This window comes from Coregonus lavaretus (assembly GCF_964263955.1).
Source record: "Coregonus lavaretus genome assembly, chromosome: 7".
In the NCBI taxonomy this organism is placed as follows: Eukaryota; Metazoa; Chordata; class Actinopteri; order Salmoniformes; family Salmonidae; genus Coregonus; species Coregonus lavaretus.
In genome coordinates, this window is record NC_139994.1 from 51544486 (window position 1) to 51568266 (window position 23781).

The 23781-nt window shown below is 44.2% G+C and overlaps 1 pseudogene across 1 annotated transcript; it reads left to right on the forward strand.

The window, feature by feature from the left end:
* The first annotated feature begins 1270 nt into the window (after positions 1 to 1270).
* LOC311132567 lies at positions 1271 to 18966 on the forward strand (annotated as a pseudogene). The gene is made up of 3 exons: positions 1271 to 1595; positions 17532 to 17852; positions 18829 to 18966. The product of its transcript is annotated as an uncharacterized misc_RNA (transcript).
* The last annotated feature ends 4815 nt before the right edge of the window (positions 18967 to 23781 follow it).

Sequence of the window (23781 nt, forward strand, 5' to 3'; positions counted from 1 at the left end):
GTTTTCTTTCAAATACTTTAAGTACACTTGGTTTTGCTGGTCTTTTGCAATGGAGGCCAGATAAATCAAGTGCAACTAAAGTAAGTGAGAAAACAAATAGTCTACTATTTTGACCCAGTGTTCTCCAGACAGGTGAGAAAACTAATAGTCTACTATTTTGACCCAGTGTTCTCCAGAGAGGTGAGAAAACAAATAGTCTACTACTTTGACCCAGTGTTCTCCAGAGAGGTGAGAAAACTAATAGTCTACTATTTTGACCCAGGGTTCTCCAGAGAGGTGAGAAAACTAATAGTCTACTATTTTGACCCAGTGTTCTCCAGAGAGGTGAAAAACGAATAGTCTACTATTTTGACCCAGGGTTCTCCAGAGAGGTGAGAAAACCACAAACCACCAAACAAGTAAAACCTCCAAGACAGTTACTTACATTCTACAGCATCCTGTGTCTCAGTGAGTCCAGCCAGTAGACTGTGTGACTCTGTAGGGTGCAATAGACCACAAGACCATGGTCGTCTGAATCAGGCATTAACAAAGAAGATTGGGTCCAGTTCAACCAATCACCCCTTAGTCCATTGTTGAAGTGTTGTACACATGGGTAGACTTTCTCCACCCAAGATGGTATTTTCAAAGATGGTGTCATTCATCTCATATTAGCCAACGTTAGAGACACAGTGACTTTTCACTGCTTCCATGAAGGCCACATGGCACTACAATTTTTGTGGTAGAGAGCTGATCTAATTTCCCAAATCAATAAGCAGCCTTGTCAAGCTAATATTTGATTGCCTTTATTCAATAACTCTGACTTGCTTTATATTGTGTTCTTCACAAGTTTTGCCCGGGATGTTCAAACTATGTTAGGCCAGAGAATAAATGTTAGTCGTTTTTATTCCTGTTTAGACAGACAATAAAATCCCCCAGTTAAGTGTTCCCTCCTGCTGATGGCTACCTGTAGAGTGTCGTCATATGTGAAGGTGCCCCTTTGTCAGATTCAAACTCTATACAATGCAAGAAGGACTGACATTGCAATGATGAATAGACATTGGTCTATCTTTTTGTTTTTTGCTAACTTGTGTAAGAATATGTAATGAATTTAGATCCTTTTTAAAAGCTTACATTTTATTGGCTTTTAGAATCCATTTGAATGACTTTATAGTATGAATATTATAAGTATTTTATATGTTTTTCGGTCTATATCTTGATCTTCAATCCATATTGATTGTTTGCTTTGACAGTTTGTTCATTTACCAAGGACATATTCCAACCAGGCCTGGTCATGGTTACTGAGATGGGAGGTAGTTTGACTATCACTTGCTTTTGGCCAATTGACGTGAATAGCTATGTCACTTGGTTCAAGCAGACTGTTGGACAGAGACCCCTTCGCATGGCATCATCACTTTTCATTGGCCAAGATAGTTTTTACTTCAACAACTTTACCAATGACTTCACTGGGACTAAAGGTCTGAGTGTGAAGAGAGGAGTTGACAGCTTTAACCTGAACATCTCCAAGACCCAGTTAGGGGACTCAGCTACATACTACTGCGGTGCTATTGAAGTGGGCAAAGTCAAATTTGGACAAGGAGCTGTTTTGATTGTCAAAGGTAAACTAACTTAGTTCTTTATTTTGGAAGTTCATTTTGCAGCCATGAAATTCTCAATATACATTAGAAATCTTTGATAAATAAATTTAGCAGGACAATACAATTTACACACCATGATCTTACTCTGTTAGTCTTTTCAGATTTAGAGTCCAACAGCATGTCTGGGAACGGGACCAACCTAGATGTTGAGTGTGGTCACTGATGATCCACAGATGAGAATCCTGGTCCTTTACTCCATCATAAGAACTGGAGTTCTCCTATGCTGCCTGACCATATTCATCATTGTCTACACCACCAGTAAATAGATCAAGCTAAGGCCAATGTCAATAGACTTGGGTTTTGCAGTAACTGTTGAAAATATCATAATTGCAAATTATGTTTAACTGAGATTGCTGAGTTGTTCATATTGCATTTTTTAAAATTAAAAAGTTGCATGTTAATTGATTTAACTGCTCTTCTGTAAATATACATACAGTGCATTTGGAAAGTTTTCAGACCCCTTGACTTTTTCCACAATTTGTTAGGTAACAGCCTTATTCTAAAATTGATTAAATTAATTTATTTCCTCATCAATCTATACACAATACCCTATAATGACTAAGTGAAAACAGGTTTTTAGACGTTTTTGCAGATTTATTAAAAATAAAAACAGAAATACCTTATTTGCATAAATATACAGACCCTTTGCTATGAGTCTCGAAACTGAACTCACGTGCATCCTGTTTCCATTGATCATCCTTGATATGTTTCTACAACTTGATTGGAGTCCACCTGTGGTAAATTCAATTGATTGGACATGACTTGGAAAGGATCACACACCTGTCTATTTAAGGTCCCACAGTTGACAGTGCAAGTCAGAGTAAAAACCAAGCCATGAGGTCGAAGGAATTGCCTGTAGAGCTCTGAGACGGGATTGTGTCGAGGCACAGATCAGGGGAAGGGTACCAAAAAATTTCTGCAGCATTGAAGGTCCCCAAGATCACAGTGGCCTCCATCATTCTTAAATGGAAGATGTTTGGAACCACCAAGACTCTTACTAGAGCTGGCCGCCTGACCAAACTGAGCAATCGCGGGAGAAGGGCCTTGGTCAGGGAGGTGACCAAGAACCCGATGGTCACGCTGACAGAGCTCCAGAGTTCCTATGTGGAGATGGGAGAACCATCCAGAAGGACAACCATCTCTGCAGCACTCCACCAATCAGCCCTTTATGGTAGAGTGGACAGACGGAAGCCACTCCTCAGTAAAAGGCACATGACAGCCCTCTTGGAGTTTGCCAAAAGGCACCTAAAGGACACTCACTCTTTGGCCTGAATGCCAAACGTCACGTCTAGAGGAATCCTGGCACCATCTCAACAAAACACTGAGTAAAGGGTCTGAATAGTTATGTAAACGTCATATTTCCGTTTTTTTTTACATAAACATTTGCAAACATAAAAAACCAAATGGTTTTTGCTTTGTCGTTATGGGGTATTGTGTCTAGATTGGTGAGGGAAAAAAAACAATTTAATCAATTTCAGAATAAGGCTGTAACGTAACAAAATGTGAAAAAAGTCAAGGGGTCTGTACACTTTCTGAATGCACTGTATATACTGTATATACATACAGTTGAAGTCGGAAGTTTACAGACACCTTAGCCAATATATTTAAACTCAGTTTTCACAATTTCTGACATTTAATCCTCATTTAAAATTCCCTGTCTTAGGTCAGTTAGGATCACCACTTTATTTTAAGAATGTGAAATGTCAGAATAATAGTAGAGAGAATGATTTATTTCAGCTTTTATTTCTTTCATCACATTCCCAGTGGGTCAGACGTTTACATACACTCAATTAGTATTTGGTAGCATTGCCTTTAAATTGTTTAACTTGGGTCAAACGTTTCGGGTAGCCTTCCACAAGCTTCCCACAATAAGTTGGGTGAATTATGGCCCATTCCTCCTGACAGAGCTGGTGTAAATTAGTCAGGTTTGTAGGCCTCCTTAAGCCATTTTGCCACAACTTTGGAAGTATGCATGCATTGTCCATTTGGAAGACCCATTTGCGACCAAGCTATAACTTCCTGACTGATGTCTTGAGCTGTTGCTTCAATATATCCACATAATTTTCCTTCCTCATGATGCCATCTATTTTGTGAAGTGCACCAGTCCCTCCTGCAGCAAAGCACCCCCACAGCATGATGCTGCCACCCCCGTACTTCACGGTTGGGATGGTGTTCTTTGGCTTGCAAGCAACCCCCTTTTTCCTCCAAACATAACGATGGTCATTATGGCCAAACAGTTATATTTTTGTTTCAACAGACCAGAGGACATTTCTCCAAAAAGTACGATCTTTGTCCCCATGTGCAGTTGCAAACCGTAGTCTGGCTTTTGTATGGCGGTTTTGGAGCAGTGGCTTCTTCCTTGCTGAGCGGCCTTTCATGTTATGTCAATATAGGACACGTTTTACTGTGGATATAGATACTTTTGTACCTGTTTCCTCCAGCATCTTCACAAGGTCCTTTGCTGTTGTTCTGGGATTGATTTGCACTTTTCGCACCAAAGTACGTTCATCTCTAGGAGACAGAACGCATCTCCTTCCTGAGTGAAATGACGGCTGCGTGGTCCCATGGTGTTTATATTTGCATACTATTGTTTGTACAGATGAACGTGCTACCTTCAGGCGTTTGGAAATTGCTCCCAAGGATGAACCAGACTTGTGGAGGTCTACAATTCTTTTTTCTGAGGTCTTGGCTGATTTCTTTTGATTTTCCCATGATGTCAAGCAAAGAGGCACTGAGTTTGAAGGTAGGCCTTGAAATACAGTGGCTTGCGAAAGTATTCACCCCCCTTGGCCTTTTTCCTATTTTGTTGCCTTACAACCTGGAATTAAAATAGATTTTTTGGGGGTTTGTATCATTTGATTTACACAACATGCCTACCAATTTGAAGATGCAAAATATTTTTTATTGTGAAACAAACAAGAAATAAGACAAAAAAACAGAAAACTTGAGCATGCATAACTATTCACCCCCCCCAAAGTCAATACTTTGTAGAGACACCTTTTGCAGCAATTACAGCTGCAAGTCTCTTTGGGAATGTCTCTATAAGTTTGGCACATCTAGCCACTGGGATTTCTGCCCATTCTTCAAGGCAAAACTGCTCCAGCTCCTTCAAGTTGGATGGGTTCCGCTGGTGTACAGCAATCTTTAAGTCATACCACAGATTCTCAATTGGATTGAGGTCTGGGCTTTGACTAGGCCATTCCAAGACATTTAAATGTTTCCCCTTAAAACACTTGAGTGTTGTTTTAGCAGTATGCTTAGAGTCATTGTACTGCTGGAAGGTGAACCTCTGTCCCAGTTTCAAATCTATGGAAGACTGAAACAGATTTCCCTTAACAATTTCCCTGTATTTAGCGCCATCCATCATTCCTTCAATTCTGACCAGTTTCCCGATCCCTGCCGATGAAAAACATCCCCACATCATGATGCTGCCACCACCATGCTTCACTGTGGGGATGGTGTTCTCGGGGTGATGAGAGGTGTTGGGTTTGCAACAGACATAGCGTTTTCCTTGATGGTCAAAAAGCTAAATTTTAGTCTCATCTGACCAGAGTACCTTCTTCCATATGTTTGGGGAGTCTCCCACATGCCTTTTGGCAAACACCAAACGTGTTTGCTTATTTTTTTCTTTACGCAATGGACTTTTTTCTGGCCACTCTTCCGTAAAGCCCAGCACTGTGGAGTGTACGGCTTAAGGTGGTCCTATGGACAGATACTCCAATCTCCGCTGTGGAACTTTGCAGCTCCTTCAGGGTTATCTTTGGTGTCTTTGTTGCTTCTCTGATTAATGCCCTCCTTGCCTGGTCTGTGAGTTTTTGTGGGCGGCCCTCTCTTGCAGGTTTGTTGTGGTGCCATATTCTTTCAATTTTTTAATTATGGATTTAATGGTGCTCTGTGGGATGTTCAAAGTTTCTGATATTTTTTTAAAACCCAACCCTGATCTGTACTTCTCCACAACTCTGTCCCTGACCTGTTTGGAGAGCTCCTTGGTCTTGATGGTGCCGCTTGCTTTGTGGTGACCCTTGCTTTCAGAACAGGTGTATATATACTGAGATCATGTGACAGATCATGTGACACTTAGATTGCACAAAGGTGGACTTTATTTAACTAATTATGTGACTTCTGAAGGTAATTGGTTGCACCAGATCTTATTTAGGGGCTTCATAGCAAAGGGGGTGAATACATATGCACACACCAATTTTCCGTTATTTTTATTTTTCACTTCACCAATTTGGAGTATTTTGTCTATGTCCATTACATGAAATCCAAATAAAAATCCATTTAAATTACAGGTTGTAATGCAACAAAATAGGAAAAACGCCAAGGGGATGAATACTTTTGCAAGGCACTGTACATCCACAGGTACACCTCCAATTGACTCAAATGATGTCAATTAGCCTATCAGAAGCATCTAAAGCCATGACATCATTTTCTGGAATTTTCCAAGCTGTTTAAAGGCAGAGTCAACTTAGTGTATGTAAACCTCTGACCCACTGGAATTGTGATACTGTGAATTATAAGTGAAATAATCTGTCCTTAAACAATTGTTGGAAAAATTACTTGTGTCATGCACAAAGTAGATATCCTAACCGACTTGCCAAAATTATAGTTTGTTAACAAGAAACGTGTGGATTGGTTGAAAAACAAGTTTTAATGACTCCAACTTAAGTGAATGTAAACTTCCGACTTCAACTGTATATTTATTATACATATTTAACCCTGTTTTTTGGGTAAGTACAAAACGACCTCCATACTTCCATTCGTTTTTTTATCCGGTACCGGTGACCTTCAGACGAGTCCCGTGAAACACTGTCATGCCTACTCCTGCTCCCTCCCTCCGGCGCTTGACGTCACCGGTCTACTAACCACTGGCCCTGGCAACTATGATTACGCACACCTGCTCCCCATCATTACGCACATCTGGTCATCATTATTGGCGTGAATACTCCCCCTTTATTTAGCCATCAGTAGACATTAGTCATTAGGTAGTGTTGTTTTCTCTCAAGTTCTGTACGTTTCTCATGTTTTGTTCATCTGCATCGATTCATTATTAAACTCACCTTCTGCACCTGACTCCCAGCGTATTACGTTACACACTTGAGGGGGTTGTAGAGCAAAATGGAGAACACCATCGTGTTCATGAGAGTCTCATCTTTCCATAGAGTGGTCATACATTTTTAGGCCAAACCGTTCCGATGCTACAGACGCTTTCGAGAGAAGACCAATTTTCGGGATGTCTCATGGTCTGAGAAACACTGCTCTAGCTATGCTACCTTTCACCGCAGATGTGGAAGTGCGACATCGGCGGATGTAGTGGATTGAGACGCAGCCAATGCAAAAAACAGATCTCTCAAGCTTAAACTGATACTTCTTGATGAGGATTTTTGTTATAATGTTACTTAGATTAACACACCAGTGTGTCTATTGACTCTAGGGGGTTAAACAACAGATATTGACTAAAATAGACTTGTTCCATTTCGTGTACAGTAGTATGTCTGTATAGAGGTTTGTGCAGAGGGCTTCTGCAGACACAACCTACTGATAAATGCTAAACCCTCCCATGCTTGCACCCACACAGTGAGATGTTCACAGGTACCTCCACACTGTGGTCTGCTGTGAGCACAAAACAAGGCTGTCTCTATGCTTTGGACAGGCCTGCTGGCCTTTAACATACCCTGTGTCTCTATGTGGTTTTCAGCAGGATGTCTATGTGGTGTCAGTCTGTTTTCTCTCATTCTTTCATTGTTGTTCACAACCAAGACAATTAGCAACGCAGTCCACTTATATACTGTATGCCATGTAGCCTGTATCTTGTCACTTACAAGACAATAGGTTTAATTCATTCAAACTACAATCATTTGTTTACAGAGTTTAAAGTAGAACTTGTATCAATGTATGCTAGGCTACAGCGAAGAGGCCTACCCCACGAGGTACACCCCTACTAACCGCTCAACTAGTAGCCTACACTTGAGTTAGTACATGAATGACAGGGATAAGACTGACTTTCACTCTGTAGGTGTTTCCCCCACATACCCTCACAGTAATGCTTCACCCTGTTCACCCGACATATAAGGATACGGTTCATTCAGAAAGTATTCAGACCCCTTCCCTTTTTCCACATTTTGTTATGTTACAGCCTTATTCTAAAATGGATTAAATAAAAACAAATCCTCATCAATCTACACACAATAGCCCATAATGACAAAGTGAATACAGGTTTTTTGAAATTGTTGCAAATTTATTCAAAATAAAAAACAGAAATACCTTATTTATATAAGTATTCAGACCCTTTGCTATGAGACTGTCGGGCGTGCTGAATGTGGATGTGGTGCAGGAATCAGGCGCAGGACACAGAAGCTTAGTCCAACAGACTTTAGTCACAAAAATACAAAACGAGCCTCAAAAGAGCCCGGAGGCGAGCGATTACGCCTTCAGTCTCCCAAAGGCCCTGTCCGCCTCGGCTGACCACTGCAAACGCACCGGACCCCCCTTCAACAGAGACGTTATGGGAGCTGCCACCTGTCCAAAACCCCGGATAAACCTCCGGTAGTAATTTGCAAACCCCAAAAACCGCTGCACCTCTTTAACAGTGGTTGGAGTTTGCCAATTACGCACGGCTGACACTCGGTCAACCTCCATCTTCACCCCTGAAGCAGACAACTGATAACCCAAAAAGGAGATCGACTCCTGGAAAAACAAACATTTCTCTGCCTTGACATACAGGTTGTGCTCCAACAGCCTCCTCAACACTTGGCGCACCAGGGCTACATGCTCGGCTCGGGTAGAACAGTACACAAGAATGTCATCAATGTACACGACCACACCCTGCCCCTGCATGTCCCTGAAGATCTCATCTACGAAGGATTGGAAGACTGAAGGAGCGTTCATCAACCCGTATGGCATGACGAGATACTCGTAATGACCTGATGTGGTACTAAATGCTGTCTTCCATTCATCGCCCACGCTAATGCGCACCAAGTTGTATGCGCTCCTGAGATCTAGTTTTGTGAAGAAACGCGCCCCGTGCAATGACTCCGTCATAGTCGCAATCAGAGGGAGTGGATAACTGTATTTCAACGTGATCTGATTGAGACTACGGTAATCAATGCACGGGCGCAAACCTCCATCCTTCTTCTTCACAAAAAAGAAGCTCGAGGACGCAGGGGAAGTGGATGGCCGTATGTATCCTTGTCTCAGAGATTCGGCTATGTAAGTCTCCATAGCTCTCTTCTCCTCTTGAGACAGAGGATACACATGGCTCCGTGGAAGCGCTGCTCCTGCCTGGAGGTCTATCGCACAATCTCCCTGCCTATGAGGAGGCAACTGCGTCGCCCTCGATTTACTGAACACGATTGCCAAATCCTCATACTCGGGGGGAATGTGCAGTGCGGGCACCTGGTTTGGACTCTCCACCGAGGTCGCCCCCACGGAAACACCTAGACATCACCCCACACACTGGGCAGACCACTCCTTAAGAGCCCTCTGTTGCCACGAAATGGAAGGATTATGGGTAATCAACCAGGGAAGCCCCAACACCACCGGATACGCGGGAGAGTCAATCAGATATAGCTGAATAGTTTCCTCATGACCCCCCTGCGTCCTCATCCTAAGTGGCGCTGTGACCTCCCTAATCAACCCCGATCCCAAGGGACGGCTGTCTAAAGCATGGACAGGAAATGGGGCGTCGACTGGAAGAAGGGGAATTCCTAGTTTCAAACAAAAATGTCGATCAACAAAATTCCCAGCTGCGCCTGAATCTACTAGCGCCTTATGCTGGGAATGAGGTGCAACCTGTGGAAAATGTACAGGTAAACAGACGTGCACAACAGAGAGCTCTGGGTAAGTGGGTCGCCTACTCACCTGGAATGACTCCACAGTGCGTAGCCTGTCGTCCTCTCCCCTAGGAGACCCTCCCCAGCACCTGGCCGCAGTGTGCCCTCCACGGCCACAGTTGGTGCAGGGGACAGCCCCCCTCGGGCTACTCCTCCTCCTCTCTCTAGCGCCAGCACCTCCGAGCTCCATGGGCTCGGCTCGGAGGTGCTGGAGGGTGGAATGGACGACCCCCACTCGGAACGTCCGCGGGTAGCCAGCAGGGTGTCCAGCCGGATGGACATGTCCACTAACTGGTCGAACGTGAGGTTGGTATCCCTGCAGGCCAGCTCTCGACGGACGTCCTCCCGTAGACTACAACGGTAGTGGTCGATGAGGGCCCGCTCATTCCACCCTGCATCCGCCGCTAGAGTCCGGAATTCCAAGGCGAACTCCTGGGCGCTCCTCCTCCCCTGCCGGAGGTAGAATAGACGCTCCCCCACCGCTTTCCCCTCCGGTGGATGGTCAAACACGGCCTTGAAGCGGCGGGAGAACTCCGCATAGGTGATCGTGGCGGCGTCTATCCTCCTCCATTCGGCGTTGGCCCATTCCAACGCCTTGCCGGTGAGACAGGAGATGAGGGCGGAAACGCTCTCGTGTCCCGAGGGCGCCGGGTGTACGGTGGCCAGGTAGAGTTCCACCTGCAGGAGGAACCCCTGACACCCGGCAGCGGTGCCATCATACGCCCTCGGGAGCGAGAGCCGAATCCCACTGGGTTCTGGAGCTTGGAGGGACGGACTGGCCGATGGTGATGGTGAGGTAGGTGGAGGTGTGGGTGCACCTCTGTTCTCCCATCGGTGCAGAGTATTGATCACCTCCTGAAGGGCGGTCATGATACGCTGGATCCTCTCGTCCTGTCCGTGGACGCGCTCCTCCAATGTCTCGGGCGCTGCTGCTGCTCCTGCTGATTCCATCTGTGGTGTGTTATTCTGTCGGGCGTGCTGAATGTGGATGTGGTGCAGGAATCAGGCGCAGGACACAGAAGCTTAGTCCAACAGACTTTAGTCACAAAAATACAAAACGAGCCTCAAAAGAGCCCGGAGGCGAGCGATTACGCACACAAGGCGTAAACTACAAAATACAAAGCAAACGCGCACAACCTCTTCAAAACAGAGGAACAAAACTAACAGCAACTGTAGACAGTCGGAACAATAACACAAAAATACTTTGACTAGGCCACACAAGACTAACCAAACGAGAAACGTATAGGAGACATAATCAACCAAACAGGAAACAGGTGTACACAATCAGACAAAACCAAACAGACATCGAAAACATGAAACGGTGATAGCTAGTACTCCGGAGACGACGACCGCCGAAGCCTGCCCGAACAAGGAGGAGGAGCAGCCTCGGCCGAAACCGTGACAGAGACTCAAAATTGAGCTCAGGTGCATCCTGATTCCATTGATCATCCTTGAGATGTTTCTACAACTTGATTGGAGTCCACCTGTGGTAAATTCAATTGATTGGACATGATTTTGAAAGGCACACACCTGTCTATATAAGGTCTCACAGTTGACAGTGTAAGTCAGATCAAAAACCAAGCCATGAGGTCAAAGGAATTGTCCGTAGAGCTCCGAGACAGGATTGTGTCGAGGCACGGATCTGGGAAGGGTACCAAAAAATGTCTGCAGCATTGAAGGTCCCCAAGAACACAGTGGCCTCCTTCATTCTTAAATGGAAGAAGTTTGAACCACCAAGACACTTCCTAGAGCTGGCCGTCCAGCCAAACTGAGCAATCGGGGGAGAAGGGCCTTGGTCCGGGAGGTGACCAAGAACCCAATGGTCACTCTGACAGAGCTCCAGAGTTCCTCTGTGGGGATGGGAGAAACTCCCAGAAGGACAACTATCTCTGCAGGACTCCACCAATCAGGCCTTTACGGTAGAGTGGCTAGACGGAAGCCACTCCTCAGTAAAAGGCACATGACAGTCCACTTGGAGTTTGCCAAAAGGCACCTAAAGGACTATCAGACCATGAGAAACAAGATTCTCTGGTCTGATGAAACCAAGATTGAAGTCTTTGGCCTGAATGCCAAGCGTCACGTGTGGCGAAAACCTGGCACCATCCCTATGGTGAAGCATGGTGGTTGCAGCATCATGCTGTGGGGATGTTTTTCAGTGGCAGGGACTGGGAGACTAGTCAGGATCGAGGGAAAGATGAACGGAGAAAAGTACAGTGAGATCCTTGATGAAAACCTGCTCAGAGCGCTCAGGACCTCAGACTGGGGCGAATGTTTACCTTCCAACAGGACAACGACCCTAAGCACACAGCCGAGACAACGCAAGAGTGGCTTCAGGGCAATTCTCTAAATGTCTTTGAGTGGCACAGCCAGAGCCTTGAACCCGATCTAACATCTCTGGAGAGACCTGAAAATAGCTGTGCAGCTACGCTCCCCATCCAACCTAACAGAGCTTGAGAGGATCTGCAGAGAAGAATGGGAGAAACTCCCCAAATACAGGTTTGCCAAGCTAGTAGCGTCATACCCAAGAAGACTCAAGTCTGTAATCACTGCCAAAGGCGCTTCAACAAAGTACAGAGTAAAGGGTCTGAATACTTATGTAAATGTCATATTTCAGTTTTTAATTTTTAACAAATTTGCAAAAATTTCTAAACCTGTTTTTGCTTTGTCATTAAGACTGTAACGTAACAATGTGGAAAAAGTCAAGGGTTCTGAATACTTTCCAAATGCACTGTATGTTCTATGTATTACACTCCTCCTATATCAGGAGTACTGTCTGTAACTGTTGCATGGGGTGTGGCAAAATGTATTTAAGGCACACAAGTTTGATACCAAGAGCATACAGGTACATGTATGTGTAATGTATGCTTGAAAATGTACTGTATACTTACCAGATAACATTATAATTTTAACCCACTTTACAGAAGGATAATCATATATTCTCTTTACACACTGCCTCAGTATTGGACATCTTTGATTCAGCTGGTGCCTAAATAGCAAACCATACAATGTTTCTCAAAAAAACTATTATCATCTAGACACCAAAAAGTGTTTATGCTTCAACCACCCCCTACAACATATCCTATACAGTAAACATTGGTTAACTTTGCATGGATTACAGTGGCTTGCGAAAGTAGTCACCCCCCTTGGCATTTTTCCTATTTTGTTGCCTTACAACCTGGAATTAAAATAGATTTTTTTGGGGGTTTGTATCATTTGATTTACACAGCATGCCTACCATTTTGAAGATGCAAAATATTTGTTATTGTGAAACAAACAAGAAATAAGACAAAAAAAAACAGAAAACTTGAGTCAATACTTTGTAGAGCCACATTTTGCAGCAATTACAGCTGCAAGTCTCTTGGGGTATGTCTCTATAAGCTTGGAACATCTAGCCACTGGGATTTTTGCCCATTCTTCAAGGCAAAACTGCTCCAGCTCCTTCAAGTTGGATCGGTTCCGCTGGTGTACAGCAATCTTTAAGTCATACCACAGATTCTCAATTGGATTGAGGTCTGGGCTTTGACTAGGCCATTCCAAGACATTTAAATGTTTCCCCTTAAACCACTTGAGTGTTGCTTTAGCAGTATGCTTAGGGCCATTGTCCTGCTGGAAGGTGAACCTCCGTCCCAGTCTCAAATCTCTGGAAGACTGAAACTGGAAGACTGAAGAATTTCCCTGTATTTAGCGGCATCCATCATTCCTCAATTCTGACCAGTTTACCAGTCCCTGCCGATGAAAAACATCCCCACAGCATGATGCTGCCACCACCATGCTTCACTGTGGGGATGGTGTTCTCGGGGTGATGAGATGTGATGGTTTTGTGCCAGACATAGTGTTTACCTTGGCCAAAAAGCTCAATTTGAGTCTCATCTGACCAGAGTACCTTCTTCCATATGTTTGGGGAGTCTCCCACATGCCTTTTGGCGAACATCAAACGTGTTTGCTTATTTTTTTTCTTTAAGCAATGGCTTTTTTCTGGCCACTCTTCCATAAAGCCCAGCTCTGTAGAGTGTAGGCTTAAAGTGGTCCTATGGACAGATACTCCAATCTCTGCTGTGGAGCTTTGCAGCTCCTTCAGGGTTATCCTTGGTCTCTTTGTTGCCTCTCTGATTAATGCCCTCCTTGCCTGGTCCGTGAGTTTTGTTGGGCGGCCCTCTCTTGGCAGGTTTGTTGTGGTGCCATATTCTTTCAATTTTTTTATAATGGATTTAGTGGTGCTCCGTGGGATGTTCAAAGTTTCTGATATTTTTTTATAACCCAACCCTGATCTATACTTCTTCACAACTTTGTCCCTGACCTGTTTGGAGAGCTCTTTGGTCTTCATGGTGCCGCTTGCTTGGTGGTGCCCCTTGCTTAGTGGTGTTGCAGACTCTGGGGCCTTTCAGAACAGGTGTATACATACTGAGATTATGTGACAGATCAAGTGACACTTAGATTGCACACAGGTGGACTTTATTTAACTAATTATGTGACTTCTGAAGGTAATTGGTTGCACCATATCTTATTTAGGGGCTTCATATCAAAGGAGGTGAATACATATGCATTCACCACTTTTCCGTTATTTATTTTTTAGATTTTTAAAAAAATATATAGTTTTTTTAATTTCACTACATGAAATCCAAAAAAAAATCTATTTAAATTACAGGTTGTAATGCAACAAAATAGGATAAACGCCAAGGGGGATGAATACCTTTGCAAGGCACTGTAGTCATGGAACACTGGTCACTTTATTAATGGAACACTGGTCACTTTGTTAATGGACCACTGGTCATTTTATTAATGGAACACTGTTCACTTTAAATAATGTTCACATAATGTTTTACCCACTTTATATGTACAGTGCATTCGGAAAGTATTCAGACCCCTTGACTTTTTCCACATTTTGTTACGTTACAGCCTTATTCTAAAATGGATGTAAAATTTAAAAAATCCTCATCAATCTACACACAATAGCCTATAATGACAAAGCGAAAAACGTTTTTTATAATTTTTTGCAAAAAAAAAATACATAAAAAATAACAGAAATACCTTATTTACATAGGCATTCAGACCCTTTTCCATGAGTCTCGAAATTGAGCTCCGGTGCATTCTGTTTCCATTGATCATCCTTGAAATGTTTCTACAACTTCATTGGGGTCCACCTGTGTTAAATTCAAATGATTGGACATGATTTGGAAAGGCACACTACTGTCTATATAAGGTCCCACAATTGACAGTGCATGTCAGAGCAATAACCAAGCCATGAGGTCGAAGGAATTGTCTGTAGAGCTCCGAGACAGGATTGTGTTGAGGCACAGATCAGAGGAAGGGTACCAAAACCTTTCTGCAGAATTGAACGTCCCCAGGAACACAGTGGCCTCCATCATTCTTAAATGGAAGAATTTTGGAACCACCAAGACTCCTCCTAGACCTAACCGCCCGACCAAACTGAGCAATCGTGGAAAGGGCCTTGGTTAGGGAGGTTACCAAGAACCCGATGGTCACTCTGACAGAGCTCCAGTGTTCCTCTGTGGAGATGGGAGAACCTTCTAGAAGGACAACCAGCTCTGCAGCACTCCAATCAGGCCTTTTTTGTAGAGTGGCCAGACGGAAGCCACTCCTCAGTAAAAGGCACATGACAGCCCGCTTGGAGTTTGCCAAAAGGCCCCTAAAGGACTCTCAGACCATGAGAAACAAGATTCTCTGGTCTGATGAAACCAAGATTGAACTCTTTGGCCTGAATGCCAAGCGTCACGGGGGTGGCAGGTAGCTTAGTGGTTAAGAGTGTTGTGCCAGTAACCGAAAGGTCACTGGTTCTAATCCCCGAGCCGACTAGGTGAAAATCTGTCGATGTGCCCTTGAGCAAGGCACTTAACCCTAATTGCTCCTGTAAGTCGCTCTGGATAAGAGCGTCTGCTAAATGGCTAAAATTTATTCAATTCTGACCAGTTTCCCAGTCCCTGCCGATGAAAAACATCCCCACAGCATGATGCTGCCACCACCATGCCTCACTGTGGGGATGGTGTTCTCGGGGTGATGAGAGGTGTTTGGGTTTGCGCCAGACATTTTCCTTGATGGCCAAAAAGCTCAATTTTAGTCTCATCTGACCAGAGTACCTTCTTCCATATGTTTGGGGAGTCTCCCACATGCCTTTTGGTGAACACCAAACGTGTTTGCTTATTTTTTTCTTTAAGCAATGGCTTTTTCTGGCCACTCTTCCGTAAAGCCCAGCTCTGTGGAGTGTACTGCTTAAAGTGGTCCTATGGATATATACTCCAATCTCCGCTGTGGAGCTTTGCATCTCCTTCAGGGTTATCTTTGGTCTCTTTGTTGCCTCTCTGATTAATGCCCTCCTTGACTGGTCCGTGAGTTTTTGTGGGCGGCCCTCTCTTGGCAGGTTTGTTGTGGTGCCATATTCTTTCCATTTTTTAATAATGGATTTAATGGTGCTCCGTGGCATGTTCAAAGTTTCGGAATTTTTTTTATAACCCAACCCTGATCTGTACTTCTCCACAACTTTGTCCCTGACCTATTTGGAGAGCTCCTTGGTCTTAAGGGTGGTGCCCCTTGCTTAGTGGTGTTGCCGACTCTGGGGCCTTTCAGAATAGATGTATATATGCTGAGATCATGTGACACTTAGATTGCACACATGTGGACTTTATTTAACTAATTATGTGACTTCTGGAGGTAATTGGTTGCACCATATCTTATTTAGGGGCTTCATAGCAAAGGGGTTGAATACATATGCACCCACCACTTTTCCGTTATTTTTTTTCATACTTTTTTGAAATAAGTCATTTTTTTCATTTCACTTCACCAATTTGGACTATTTTGTGTATGTCCATTACATGAAATCCAAATTTAAATTACAGGTTGTATTGCAACAAAATAGGAAAAAGGCCAAGGGGAATGAATACTTTTGGAAGGCACTGTAAATGAGTGATTTTCAGTTACGAAGACCATAGTGGGCTGAATAAGGTGTTAACAAAAATGACGCATCCAGTTCGACCAATCACCAATAACCTCATAGTTGAATTACTGTCTACATGGAGGACTTTTTCCACTCAAGACACAGGTTGTGAAGAGGACATCTTCAAAGATGTTCACACTGTGTCTGATACTGGCACTTCTTGTATAAAAGTCCAACTTTTATATTTCTCTGCTAAGTTACTTTATTGATGCAATTCATATATGTATTTTTTGGGTATATCAAGGACTTGTTGGAGAGACAGTGACTTTGCAATGCTTCTATAAAGGCAACCTGGCACTGTACTTTATGTGGTACAAGCAAACACTGGGTGACAATCCCCAAATCGTATCAACCTTTTACAGGTATAATAAGAATGCAACATTTTACCATGAGTTTAAGGGTAACACTCGCTTCTCAGTGCAAAGCGGTGAAGGAATTAATCACCTAAAGATATCAGACATGCAGCTCTCTGATTCAGCCACATATTACTGTGGGAACTCTTATGCCAACCAGGTGGAGTTTGGAGAAGGAGCCATTCTGATTGTGAAAGGTACAACATCTTAATTTAGAGAGAAAGGAAATAGTAACTCATGTTCTGCAACTATAATCTTGAGGGTTTTTTCACATTACGTTTTGGATACAATGGCTTAATGTCACGCCCTGATCGAGAGAACTCTCGTTGGTTGGGTCAGGGTGTGAGTTTTCTGTTGATCTATGTTAGTGTATTTCTATGTGGTAGATCTAGGTTGTGTTTCTATGTTTGGCCGGGTGTGATTCCCAATCAGAGACAGCTGTCGCTCGTTGTCTCTGATTGGGGCTCATACTTAGGTAGCCTGGTTGCCTACCTTAGTTGTGGGATCTTGTTCCGTTTAGGCTTGTATGTGTATAGGCTGAGGACTTCACGTTTCATTGTTTCTTGTTTTGTTTTGTGTTTATTGAGTTAATTAACATGTACGCTTTTCACGCTGCACCTTGGTCCGACCCGTCTCTCAACGATCGTGACACTTAATTATGCTGTATTTGCATAATCAGATATTTCTGTGTATGATTCCAAAAATGTTAAGTTGGGACACAACATAGAGAACAGATTTACTGACTTATAAACCTTCTTGTCAGGATCAGGGTCCAGAAACATGTCTGTGCTCCAGCAGCCTGTATCTGAGTCAGTCCAGCCAGGAGACTCTGTGACTCTGAACTGTACAATACACACTGAGACCTGTACAGGAGAACACAGTGTCTATTGGTTCAGACATGGCTCAGGAGAATTTCGTCCAGGAATCATTTACACCCATGGAGAAAGGAGTGATCAGTGTGAGAACAGACCTGAGACTGGGTCTCCCTCACAGAGCTGTGTCTACAACCTCCCCAAGAGGAACCGATGCTGGGACTTACTACTGTGCTGTGGCCTCATGTGGGGAACCAAGCTGGACAATCAAGGTCATTTATTTGACTAATTTGACTAATTTACTATTTCAGGTCGTTTTTATATCGGTAGAAATTACACATTCAATATTCTTTACTTCAATATAACACTTTATTGATAATGAGCATACTAATTAATGTAATCCTTTGGTTTCAGAGTATGATTTCCCCATGACTCACACTGCTCTTGCACTGGTCACATCAACCATTGTGTTTGTGATTGTCATCATTCTACTGACATGTGGGATATGCAATGAAATGACCAGAGGGCCTAAAGGTAGAGTCAGACTTGCTGTTGTTCTGCATCTTTCATGCATATTACAAGTTACACTTATATACTTGCTGTTGTGGAATTTTTCATTGACTATAAATTTGGGCAACGTCCAAACCATATCCATTGTTATAGCGAGATTGCTTGTATATGTAACATGTTATTTTCTTCTTGTTTTTAATTTGAAGATGCAACTGATAGATTTACATTTTACATTTACGTCATTTAGCAGACGCTCTTATCCAGAGCGACTTACAAATTGGTGCATTCACCCTATAGCCAGTGGGATAACCACTTTACAATTTACTTTTTATTTTATTTTTATATGATTAAAAAATAAAAAATAAAATATTTTTTTATATATATATATTATTATTATTTTTTTTGGGGGGGGGTAGAAGGATTAATTTATCCTATCCCAGGTATTCCTTAAAGAGGTGGGGTTTCAAATGTCTCCGGAAGGTGGTGAGTGACTCCGCTGTCCTGGCGTCGTGAGGGAGCTTGTTCCACCATTGGGGTGCCAGAGCAGCGAACAGTTTTGACTGGGTCACCAACCCCACCAACCCTGCCAGAGCAGCGAACAGTTTTGATAGATCACCAACCCCACCAGTCGATCAGGTTAACTCTTTGTTGTATCACATTTTTCTTCATCTCAAAAGGGTTTATCTAGTAGATGTGACCAGCATAATGTCTTGTTATGGCTCCACCTCTCTCACACAGAACCAATGCAGTGACATGGTAAACTATGCAGCTGTGAGTTTCACTGCCAAGAAAAGCTCCTCCTCCAGAAGAGAGATGGCCAAGACCAGCATAGTGGATGCAGAGCACTCTGAGGTCAGGTTCTTTCAGCAGGAGTGAGACATGTGAAGACCCTCACCACATTGAACGGAACCACATTCAAATACATTAGAAATAACTAATGTTTATTATTTTGTATCTTTTCCGTATTAAACTCACCTTCTGCACCTGCTTTCTGACTCCCGGCTTTTACGTAACAGAATAAGACCTCAGCAATATTTAGGCAGCAGAAGATTCAACCCTCTTCCAGACGGTTAACGAACAAGGTAATCTACTCCATCAATACCACGACCGGCTGGTGAAACTGGGTACGGCCATGGAGGAGGTTCTCCACCGCCTCGACACCACCAGCGAGGTTCTCCATACCCCTATCAGAGGGCCTCCTACCACGGATCGTCACATTGAGCCAGCCCCCCAGCCTACCCAGCCATCCGCACAGGTCAGCAATGCCCGACTGTCCCTTCCGGAGAAATATGACGGCTTTCTACTCCAGTGCTCCCTCTATTTCGTCTATCAGACGGGAGCCCCACCACCGAGAGGTCCAAGATTGCCACAGTCATTTCCCTGCTGGAGTGGGCTACGGCCGTCTGGGAGAAAGGAGAGGAGGAGCTGGGTTCTTATGAGAGGTTCATGGCTCTGTTCAGGGCGGTCTTCGACCATCCTCCAGAGGGCAGAGAGGGAGGTGAGCATCTTTTCCAGCTCCGGCAGGATTCCCAGACCGCTGCGGAGTACGCCCTCACCTTTTGCACTGTGGCAGCCTCCAGCAGATGGAATGAGCCGGCGCTCCGCACTCTATTCCGCAGTGGACTGCGCGAGGTGGTCCAGACGGAGTTGGCATGTTGGGATGACAACATATCCTTGGACGCTCTCACCATCGATGGCCATTGTCTGGATAATCTTCTTCGGGAGAGCAGGTGTCCACCTCGCCACTCGCCTCCCTCCTTTGGCTGTCCTGAGGCAGAGCCTGAACCCATGGAGGTAGGGGCCACACCCTTCTCCGTGGCAGAGCGGCGTCGCCGGAGACAGCTGGGGCTCTGTCCCTATTGCGGCCAGGAGGGGCACCAGCTTCAGTGGTGTCCGGTGTGCCCTAATCTGGGGTCCGCTAGAGCAGAGGGGCAGCCCCGTGACCTTCCGTCTCCCAGGGTAGGCATGAGTATTCCTGTATCATCGTTTTCCGCCAAACCCTTTATGGTTCCTGTTTCACTGGCTGTCCCTCAAGAGTTGTCTCCACCGCTTTAGTGGACTCCGGTGCTGCGGGGAACTTCATCGACCAGGCCCTCGCCTCCTCCCTGAACTTAACCTGATACCCGCTCTCCTCTCCTTTTTCTGTCCAAGCCCTAGATACGCAACCATTGGGATCCGGCACAATTACGCACATCACTGCACCACTCACCCTCACCGTGGGACCCATGCACCAAAAATGTATTCCCTTCTTCATCACCACCACACCCATACACAAGGTAATCCTCGGCCTCCCGTGGCTCCAACGTCACAACCCCACCATCTCGTGGTTGAGCATGAAAATCACCGCCTGGGGACCAGAATGTCGGAAGACCTGCTTCCCTGTACCCTGTGGTTCTACACCGGTTGAGAGTCCTCTGAGTGCCCACCAGCCCTTCAATCGGTCCTCCCGTATCATTTGCACCATGTTTTTGGACGTAGATGTGGACATCCGCCAGGCTCTGGCGAGGGAACCCACTCCTGCTATCTGCCCTCCAGAATGCATCTACGTTCCCACAGGGGTGAGAGATTGGCTGTTGACCTCAGCACACACATCCCTCGCCTCTGGACACCCAGGTATCACCCGCACCATCCAATCCCTCTCTGAGAAGTACTGGTGGCCCACCTTGGTGCAGGACATCGCCCTCTATGTCAACTCATGTTCCATATGTACCCAGTCCAAATCTCCCCGGCACACTCCAGCAGGGAAACTCCGTCCCCTTCCCATGCCTCAGCGGCCTTGGTCTCATCTGTCCATTAATTTCAACACTGATCTCCTTTATGGTTGATGCGGACAGATTTTCGAAATCCTGCCGTTTTATCCCTCTCTCTGGTCTCCCTACCGCTCTCCAGGTCGCTGAGGCACTGTTCCAGCAAGTCTTCTGGCACTATGGCCTTCCGGAGGACATCGTCTCCGACCGTGGCCCCTAATTCACATTACGGGAATGGAGAGCCTTCATGGATGTTTGGAACACTGCCCACGTGAGGCCCCAAAGCACCATCCGCAGACAGAAGGAGCAGGTGGACCGCCACCACAGTGAGGCTCCCTTGTTCCATCCTGGTGATCGCGCCTGGCTCTCCACCAGGAACCTCACACTCCGCCTGTCCTGCCGGAAGCTGAGCCCCTGGTTTCCCACTCCGGCGCTCGACGTTGCCGGTTTACTAACCACCGGTCCTGGCAACCCATCATTATGCACACCTGGACTTCATCACTTCCCTGTTTACTTCCTCTTTATTTTGCCCTCTGTGTTCATCAGTCCTTAGGTGTTGTTGATTGTCTCTCACATTCAGTACGCTTCCCACGTTTGTTATTTTGTATCTGTTCCATATTAAACTCAACTTCTGCACCTGCTTTCTGACTCCTGGCGTATATGTAACAATAGGTCGCTGTTCTAGATGTAGCCTACTGCTTGCTCTATGTGATCGTTGTTCATTTTTCCATGGAACTTCTGTCCGTCACTGTTCCACTGACTGTCAGGTCATTGTAGTGGGTATACAGTCTGAACAGTCATGTCTTTGTGTTTTCTTCCACAGGAGAATAGAAACATTATATAGTAGATTATGCTATCATCATAATGTATTTCCTCATGGCTCCACCCCCCTCAGAATCAAGACAGTGATGTGTTGAACTATGCAGCTGTGAGTTTCACCCCCAAGAAGAACTCCTCCTCCTCTAGAAGAGCAAGAGAGAAGACCAGCAGAGAGGATGCAGTGTACTCTGAGGTCAAATACCTGCAGCAGCAGTGAGAGGTATCACCACTGTCACAAAGACTCCAAGAAGAACCATTTAACTATTTGTAGCCTAATGAAACTTTTAGTATCTGAAATTGGTATGGAATTTACAATGCAACAAAGAAACTGTAATTTTAACATTGTCTATATGTTAGATTTATATAATGATCCTGTAATGCCTTAAATAGCCATTACTTTTTACAGCTTTTTATTGTAACAAATCATCTGATAGAGAATCCCATATTTGCTCTATGACTTTGTTTTTAACATAATAAATCAATCATTTATACACTCCGTACATCTCTATTCTCTGTCTAGAGTACATCTCTGCTACCACATATACAAATATACAATATGATTAAAAGGAGTAGCAGGTTAGCTGAATATGTGTCAAGCTCCATCACACCATTAGAAATGGAGGAACACCAACACACATCTATTTCTTATCAAAGAAGAGGTGCTTTTTTTATTTAACCTTTATTTAATTATGTTTAGTCTTGTGATAAAAATATATTTTTCAAGAGAGACCTGGTGCTTGCACACTGTGAGAATCTCTCAGACTCCACATACCGCATAGATATACAGTTGAAGTTGGAAGTTTACAGACACCTTAGCCAAATACATTTAAACTCCGTTTTTCAAAATTCCTGACATTTAATCCTAATAAAAATTCCCTGTCTTAGGTCAGTTAGGATCACCACTTTATTTTAAGACTGTGAAATGTCAGAAAAATAGTAGAGAGAATTATTTATTTCAGCTTTTATTTCTTTCATCACATTCCCAGTGGGTCAGAAGTTTACATACACTCAATTAGTATTTGGTAGCCTTTAAATTGTTTAACTTGTTTCAAACGTTTTGGGTAGCCTTCCACAAGCTTCCCACAATAAGTTGGGTGAATTTTGGCCCATTCCTCCTGACAGAGCTGGTGTAACTGAGTCAGGTTTGTCGGCCTCCTTGCTCGCACACGCCTTTTCAGTTCTGCCCACAAATGTTCTATAGGATTGAGGTCAGAGCTTTGTGCTGGCCACTCCAATACGTTGACTTTGTTGACCTTAAGCCATTTTGCCACAACTTTGGAAGTATGCTTGGGGTCATTGTCCATTTGGAAGACCTATTTGCGACCAAGCTTTAACTTCCTGACTGATGTCTTGAGATGTTGCTTCAATATATCCACATAATTTTCCTTCCTCATGATGCCATCTATTTTGTGAAGTGCACCAGTCCCTCCTGTAGCAAAGCACCCCCACAGCATGAAGCTGCCACCCCTGTCCTTCACGATTGGGATGGTGCTCTTCAGCTTGCATGCCACCCCCTTTTCCCTCCAAATATAACAATGGTCATTATGGTCAAACAGTTCTATTTTTATTTCATCAGACCAGAGGACATTTCTCCAAAAAGTACGATCTTTGTCTCCATGTGCAGTTGCAAACCGTAGTCTGGCTTTTTTATGGCGGTTTTGGAACAGTGGCTTCTTCCTTGCTGAGCGGCCTTTGAGGTTATGTCGATATAGATACTTTTTGTACCTATTTCCTCCAGCATCTTCACAAGGTTCTTTGCTGATATTCTGGGATTGATTTGCACTTTTCGTAGTACCTTCATCTTTAGGAGACAGAACGCGTCTCCTCCCTGAGTGGTATAATGGCTGCGTGGTCCCATGGTGTTTATACTTGTGTACTATTGTTTGTACAGATGAACGTGGTACATTCAGGTGTTTGGAAATTGCTCCCAAGGATGAACCAGACTTGTTGAGGTCTACAATTTTATTTCTGAGGTCTTGTCTGATTTGTTTTCATTTTCCCATGATGTCAAGCAAAGAGGCACTGAGTTTGAAGGTCGGCCTTGAAATACATCCACAGGTACACCTCCAATTGACTCAAATGATGTCAATTAGCCTATCAGAAGCTTCTAAAGCCATGACATCAT